This window comes from Salmo salar, chromosome 17 (assembly GCF_965601325.2).
Source record: "Salmo salar chromosome 17, fSalSal1, whole genome shotgun sequence".
NCBI lineage: Eukaryota > Metazoa > Chordata > Actinopteri > Salmoniformes > Salmonidae > Salmo > Salmo salar.
In genome coordinates, this window is record NC_138307.1 from 56,130,575 (window position 1) to 56,138,886 (window position 8,312).

Below are 8,312 nucleotides of genomic sequence, written 5' to 3' on the forward strand. Positions count from 1 at the left end.
TGCCCTTATGTTTAACATGAAGCTCTCCACTGACAGTGTAATTCATCAACCTAACCCTTTATTGCATACACATCTGAGGTTCCTTAGATTAAAACAGAACACCACATGTTGTGCACTGAATCTAAGCAATAAAGGGTACAGTAATCTGTGAAGTAAGTTCCCATGTTGCAACAGTAACTTTATATCACCATGAGAAAAACACATACTTCTTACTTAACTTCTTCCTAATTCTAGATTTCACATTACCACAACGGAATGACATAGATACCGGTATGTGTGTGCCTGTGTGTTTACACGCCTACAGCTGCACCATCGAGAACATCTTGACTGGCTGCATCTGCGCTTTGTCTGGCAAATGCACCACCATCGACCGCAAGGTTCTACAGAGGGTGGTGTGTCGGCCCAGTACATCAGTCGGGCCAAGCTCCCTGCCATCCAGGACCTCATATAAGACGGTGTTAGAGAAAAGCCAGAAAAATTGCCAAAGACTTCATCCATCAAGCCATAGACTGTTCACTCGGCTACCGTCTGGCAAACGGTGCCGAAGCATCTACAACTTCTACCCCCTAACCAACAAGCTCTCACAGTCTCACTGCAGAATGAGACATTTTGGTAATTTTCTCCAAACGTTACATTTCTAAGTTGCTCCAATCAATCAATCAAATGTATTTATAAAGCCCTTTTTACATCTGCCGATGTCACAAAGTGCTGTACAGAAACCCAGCCTAAAACCCCAAACAGAATGCAATGCAGATGTAGAAGCACAGTGGCTAGGAAAAACTCCCTAGAAAGGCAGGAACCTAGGAAGAAATTTATAGAGGAACTAAGTTCTGAGGGGTGGCCAGTCCTCTTCTGGCTGTGCCGAGTGGAGATTATAACAGTACATATGCCAAGATGTTCAAACGTTCATAGATGACCAATAGGGTCAACATAATAATAATCACAGTGGTTGTAGAGGGTGCAACAGGTCAGCAACTCAGGAGTAAATGTCAGTTGGCTTTTCATAGCCGATCATTCAGAGTTAGAGACAGCAGGTGCAGTAGAGAGAGAGAGCGTTGAAAACAGCAGGTCTGGGACAAGGTAGCACGTCCGGTGAACAGGTCAGGGTTCCATAGCCACATGCAGAACAGTTGAAACTGGAGCAGCAGCACGACCAGGTGGACTAGGGACAGCAAGGAGTCATCAGGCCAGGTAGTCCTGAGGCATGGTCCTAGGGCTCAGGTCCTTCGAGAGAAGAGAGAAAAGAGAAAAAGAGAGTTAGAGGGAACATACTTAAATTCACACAGGACACCGGATAAGACAGGAGACTTCATCCACTAAATACCACATGTTTTAGGTTACGAGTTAAGGTTTTGGATAGGGTTAAAACATTAAGTTTAGGCATTAATTCTGAATGGTTAAGTTAAGGGTTAAGGTTTTGGATAGGGTTAAAACATTACGTTTAGGCATTCATTCTGAATGGTTAAGTTAAGGGTTAAGGTTTTGGACAGGCTTAAAACATTAAGTTTAGGCATTCATTCTGAATGGTAAAATTAAGGGTTTAGGTTTGGGATAGGCTTAAAACAAAACCATAATAAACAAGTGCCTACCACTGGGATTGAACACGCGACCTTCAGATCCGGAATCATTTATTTCCGAGGGGGATACGCCCATCCGCCGTCCCCGTCCACAACGCCTTAGCAAAATTCAAGCCTTCTTCATGGTAATAGCGCTTACTGTTGTCCCTAGTGGATGGTTTTGAAGGCATTTCCCCGACGTCCTCAGGACATGGACAAACGTCCAATTCCAAAGTCAATCTTGAGCGATCTGGCTGGCTAAAATAGCCATAAGACTGCTAAATAGTTAAATAAATCGTTACCTAGACTATCTGCATTGACCCTATCTTTCTCTGACTCTATGCACCCTCACAAAACTATATATACACATTGTACAGTATATACACTCAGTCACACACACTATGCTGGCACTCTCACACAAAACCACACAGTCTTGTTTAACTAACCTTGTGAAGACATACAATTGATTCCCATTCACAATTATATTTTCCCTAACCTCTAACCTTAACCCTAACCTTAACCCCAAAACCTAACCTTAACCCTAAACCTAACCCTAACCCTACACCTAACCGTTAACCCTTAACCCTTAACCCTAACCCTAATTCTAACCCGAACACTAATTCTAACCTTAACCCTAAACCCCCAAGAAATAGCATTTTTCCTTGTGGGGACTAACAAAATGTCCCCAGTTGGTCCCCCCAAAAATGTGTTTGCTATTCTTTTGGGGATTTCTGGTCCCCACAAGTATAGTTAAACATGTCCCCACATATACACACACACCTACCAGTGGAGGCTGGTGGAAGGAGCTATAGGAGGACGGGTTCATTGTAATGGAATAAATGGAACGGTATGTATCAAACAGATCCAACCTGATAAGGGATGAAGAGAATATTAAAGGTATTAAGATTGGTGGAGAGGAACATAAGGTTTCAAGATATGAAGATGACGTTCTCCTCTATTTGTCTGAGCCACAGGCATCTATCCCATGTCTCAGGAAGATTATTACATTGTTTGGTCATTACTCAGGGTACAAAGCCAATGTTGACAAAACAGAAAATAGGAAATAGGAGGCGAAATTTCACAGCAAGCAAAGGCCTTTAAATGGCCAGACTGTGGTATTAAATATTTATTAATTACCATACCTGCTCATCTAGATAAATGATATTAAACTTATCAATGGACAGACGGAACATTCTGCCTCTCTAATGGAGAGAGTAGAATCTGTCCGAATGAACATCCTGCCAAGATTACTGTACCCATTTCAGATGCTATCTATCCCTATAGCTACCTCTACTTTTGACCTACTGAACCGATTTATCTCCCATTTTATTTGGTGAGGAAAACGTCCAAGAGTGCGATTGAAAACACTTCAACTCTCTAAAGAGTCAGGTGACCTAGCTGTACCCAACCTTAAGTTTTACTATTGGGCAGCTCAACTTAAACCATTGACTACCTGGCTTGTTGATGACAGTGTGTCGTGATGGCTCATCGTGGAGATGTCATTTTGTACTTCAATACCCATGGCAGCTCTACCGTTTTCTGATTTGATATCAGTGAACATGCGATAAGCACCTGGCCTCACTTCACAACTAAGATTTGGAGAACAGTTCAGAAAACATTCCATATACACACGTCAGTCTCAGGACCGTCTCTGATGGACTCAGGTTTTAAAGGGTTTGTCTGCCTTTCATCTATCTTTCATACACCAACTTCTCCATGGAGACCAATTAAAGTCATTCCAGCAGTTTACAGAACAGTTGGACAGATTTGATAGATTCTTACAAACCAGACACTTTCTAGAGAAGCATAAAGATTGGGCTATCATCCAGTACCTGAAAACACTAGACCTGTTCCTGATGAGGTCTCAAAATCAAGAGCGTGTCACCAACAGTATCTCCCTTTTGTACCTGAACCTTGTTTCAATGGATGATTATGACTCTTTGTACTTTAAAAGTACATGGGAGACAGAAATACAGGAGGTTATCTCAGATCAAGAATGGTGCGTAATATGTACTGAAACACACAACGTGACAAATTCGAACTCTTGGAGAGAATTTAAGTGGAAAGTGACTTTTTCTGAACCCCCAAACTTACAGCAAAAGCCAGAATCACTGCCACCAGCGAGTGCTCGAGGCAGTGTGGGGAACAAAAAGTTAACCACCATCATATATTTTTGCGCCTGGCCAAGGTTGAGCAACTTCTGGGACTTGTTATACAGGGACCTGTGCAAAGTTCTTGAGGCAAAAATCCCACCGGATTTTAAGACCGCTGTATTGGGTGTTATACCTGCTGGTATCATAGGCAGGAAAAGTATTTATTTGTTACAAATTCTGCTAACCGCAGCTGTGAAAACCATCACAATAAAGTGGCTTCCATCCAGCCCTCCATCCCACAAACAGTGGTGGTCTAAAATCAAAGAGATGTATGAAACGGAGACAATAACCCATGCTTTAAGACTTCAGGGTGAAACATTTATTAATAAATGGTCACCTATAGAAACCCCCCTTTTTTTCTGATACCCCATCTCCTTTTTTCTTCTTTCTTTTTATATTGCTGTCCTGTGTCTCTGTTTATTTAAGAAATAAGGCCCGAAGAGGTGTGGTATATGGCTAATGGGCTGTTCTTACGTACGACGCCATGCGGAGTGCCTGGACACAGCCCTTAGCCGTGGTATATTAGCCATATATCACAAAAACCCTGAGGTGCCTTATTGATATTATAAACTGGTTACCAACGTAATTATAGCTGTAAAAATAAAGGTTTTGTCATACCTGTGGTATACGGTCTGATATTCCACAGCTGTCAGCCAATCAGCATTCAGGACTCGAACGACCCAGTTTATAATGCCATTATTATCATGAAGATTATTATTACTTATTACTCAATTGTAACTATTGCTGACATTACTGCCTTGTCCTCTTCTCCATTGTTATTATTATTATTATTATTATTATTTATTCATTTTCTCTATCTAGTATGACTCATAAGACATGTCTCATAGGTAATTCTGTTAGCTTGGTCTGTATTGTTATATATGTATTGAATATACACCTTTTTTTATGACCAATGACAACAAAAAATACATTTAAAAAAACAAGAAACAGATCAAACATATGGAACCACATGTTTGACTCCATTCCATTGATTCCATTCCAGCCGCTGATTCCATGTTTGACTCCGTCCTCCTATAGCTCCACCCACCAGCCTCCACTGGCACACACACACACACACACACACACACGAGCACACTTCAAACTCATCATTTGCTGCTTCTACTCTGTTCTTTATTTTACCATTATAGTTGATCTATCCTGTTGCCTAGCCACTTTACCCTGCCTTCATGTACACACAGTACAATATCTACATCAAATACCTTGAACCTCTGCACATTGATCTGGTACTGGTACATCCTGTATATAGCTTCACAGTGTGTATTTTATTCCTCTTCTGTTAATATTTGTATTTGTATTATTATTTTTTTTAACTCTGCATCGTTGGGAAGGGCTCTAAGCAAGCATTTCATGGTAAAGTCTACAGCCGTTGTATTCAACAAGCTCTCACAGTTTCATGTCAGAATTAAACGTTCATCCAGGGTTCTCAAACATCAAATTTTGAAGTTGTTCCAAACATAACATTTCCAAACAAATTTCAAAATTTCCAAAAGTTGTTCCAAACATCACATCAAATTTCGAAGTGTTTAAGGTTAAGTTTAGGCATGAACTCAGAATTAAGATTAGGCATTTACTCCACAATCTTAAGGTTAGGCATGAACTTTAACTGGTTATGGTAAGGGTTAAGATTTGGGATAGACTTAGAACTAAAATCTCAAAAACAACTTTCTATCACTGGATTCAAACAGGCAACCTTTTCCACCAGATGCTTACCCCATCCACCATCCCGTCCACCACACCCTAGCAAAACTGAAACCTACTTGAAGCTAAAAGCACTCACTGTTGCCCCCCAGTGGCCGGTTTCCATGAGACAAATACAATTTCATTTGATTGATTTGATATGATTTGACGCTGGTGTGTTTGCGTGTGCACGCTGATGTGTGTGTTTTCTGAGGTCTTGCGAATTTCTGACTGTTCCCTCAGTGTTGTTTTGTCATGTTCCCATGGGACTGTGTTAGGTAGAGTAGAGGGAATTTAGACAACATTGATGTCCTGAAGTTTCATCACATTCTCAAACAGCCTGATAACTATCGAATGGACTGAAGTTACATCATCCCAGAATATCAGGTCCTCTGCCTGTACTCCTGTGTGTGTGTGTGTGTGTGTGTGTGTGTGTGTGTGTGTGTGTGTGTGTGTGTGTGTGGTGTGTGTGTGTGTGTGTGTGTGTGTGTGTGTGTGTGTGTGTGTGTGTGTTTCACTACACATCTCATGACAGTGTAGTGAAATGTTAGGACATCGCTCTCTCTCTCTGTCTCTCTCTCTCTCTGTATCTCTTTTTATCTCTCTCTTTCTCTCTGTCTTTCTTTCTGTCTCTCTCTGTCTCTCTCTCTCTCTCTCTGTATCTCTTTTTATCTCTCTCTTTCTCTCTGTCTTTCTTTCTGTCTCTCTCTGTCTCTCTCTCTCTCTCTCTGTATCTCTTTTTATCTCTCTCTTTCTCTCTGTCTTTCTTTGTCTCTCTCTGTCTCTCTCTCTCTGTATCTCTTCCTGTCTCTTTCTGTCTCTCTTTCTCTATCTCTTTCTGTCTCTGTCTCTCACTCTCTCTCTGTCTCTCTTTTGATCTCGCTCTTTCTCTCTGTCTTTCTTTCTGTCTCTCTGTCTCTCTCTTGTTCAGCCTTTGGGGTCGTGCCAGCTCTCTCTTCTGTCGTTTAAATGTCTCTCCCACCAAGTAACCCTGACTCATGTAACTCCTAACTACACAATACCTCTTCATCAGTTCCTGTCATGCTAACTAGCTAAGCATGAATCCCATCTGTGTGAGTTTAAGAGAAGGCCTATGGAGATGTCATGACTGCCCTATACCTGCCCTAACCCATTAGCCCCCTTACTGCCCCAGGAAGCTGGCCTTGATCTCTGACACAACTCCTGAGGTTGACAGGAACTAACACACCAGAGTTAACTGGTGACGGTAGGGGTGCGTTTCAGAACACCTGTTTCACAGGATGCGTGGTAAAAAACGGTAAAGCGAGGTAGCCTAGTGGTTAGAGCGTTGGGACATTAACTGAAAGGTTGCTAGATTGAATCCCCGAGCTGACAAGGTAAAACTCTGTGTTCTGAACAAAGCAGTTAACCCACTGTTAACCGGTAGTCCGTCATTGGAAATAACAATTTGTTCTTAACTGACTTGCCTAGTTAAATACTGATGGAGCACAATCATTGTTTACAACATGAACACACACACACTCAAGGAGCTTCAATGGTAAACCAGGGGAATCCATTTTTAAATGGCTCAATGTTTAGCACGTGTGTGTGTGCATATATTCATGCATGTGTGTGTGTGTGTGTGTGTGTGTGTGTGTGTGTGTGTGTGTGTGTGTGTGTGTGTGTGTGTGTGTGTGTGTGTGTGTGTGTGTGTGTGTGTGTGTGTGTGTGTGTTTGGTTGGGGTGTGTATGTGGAATTATTAATTTCCGTTAGCTGTAAATGTCGAGTAAGCAGACCTGTCTGTGTTTACAGTAAGTCTGGTAATGAGTCAGAACTCACATTCAGTCAGATAGGCATGGTCCACTACTACTTAGCACGTATCTTCTGATGGGTAACACAGTCTGATTCACTGCCGATATAGACATTCCCTGCCTTATATAGCCATGACCATCTCAGGTAGGTCAGATTATATTGCCACAACGAGACTGTTGTATGTGACTATTCTGTTGGCATAATGCACGTGCACATGAGGATGACTTAGATAAGATAAGAGAGTGTCACTCGGTCAGACAGACAGACAGACAGACAGACAGACAGACAGACAGACAGACAGACAGACAGACAGACAGACAGACAGACAGACAGACAGACAGACAGACAGACAGACAGACAGACAGACAGACAGACAGAGTCACCTGTCTAGAGGTGAGAGTCCACCTGTACGTGTGTGTGTGTGTGCGTGCCCGTGTGTGCGAGCGTGTGCACAGATGTATAGAGATGAGCATTGACCTGTGTGGTGATGAGACAGTAAACGTTCTGTCTGACTGGCGGTCACATTATAGATATAGGACTCAATCCATAATGCCTTCAAAATAATGCATAATTCATAATGCCATTTAATGTCAACTGGGTCCCTTTACATAACTCTATATTCATAGATTACATACATGATGTTTGACTGTGAAAACATGTAGTCCTGTCCACTGATAACATCAAACATTCAAAACATTCCAGCTATGAGTCATTCTTACTGAGTCACAGCATTCATCATGTGAGCTCAGCTAGCTGATTGACTTGTGGGTTTCCTGTGAGGAAATGAGGGGATATGTGATAGTACACTGCCCTCCTGTGGTCACTGGGTGTAAATGCATCTGTGTTGATTTAATTATCAGTGAACGGAGTCAAATGGTCTCCTCTAGCCCAAACCTCACCTTGAGTACCCCCAGCCAGTCCACTTCCTTAATCTATTCCAGAACTAGCACAGCTCATTCAAATGGTCACCTAATCATCAGACCCCTCATTAGTTAAATCAGCTGTGTTAGTTCTGGAATTCATCAAATACGTGGACAGGCTGTGGGTACTCCAGGAGAGGTTTGCGAAACACTGCTCTAGAAGATACAGACAGTTTGATCACCTTTATAAAAACAGTATCTTATCAAGCTATTT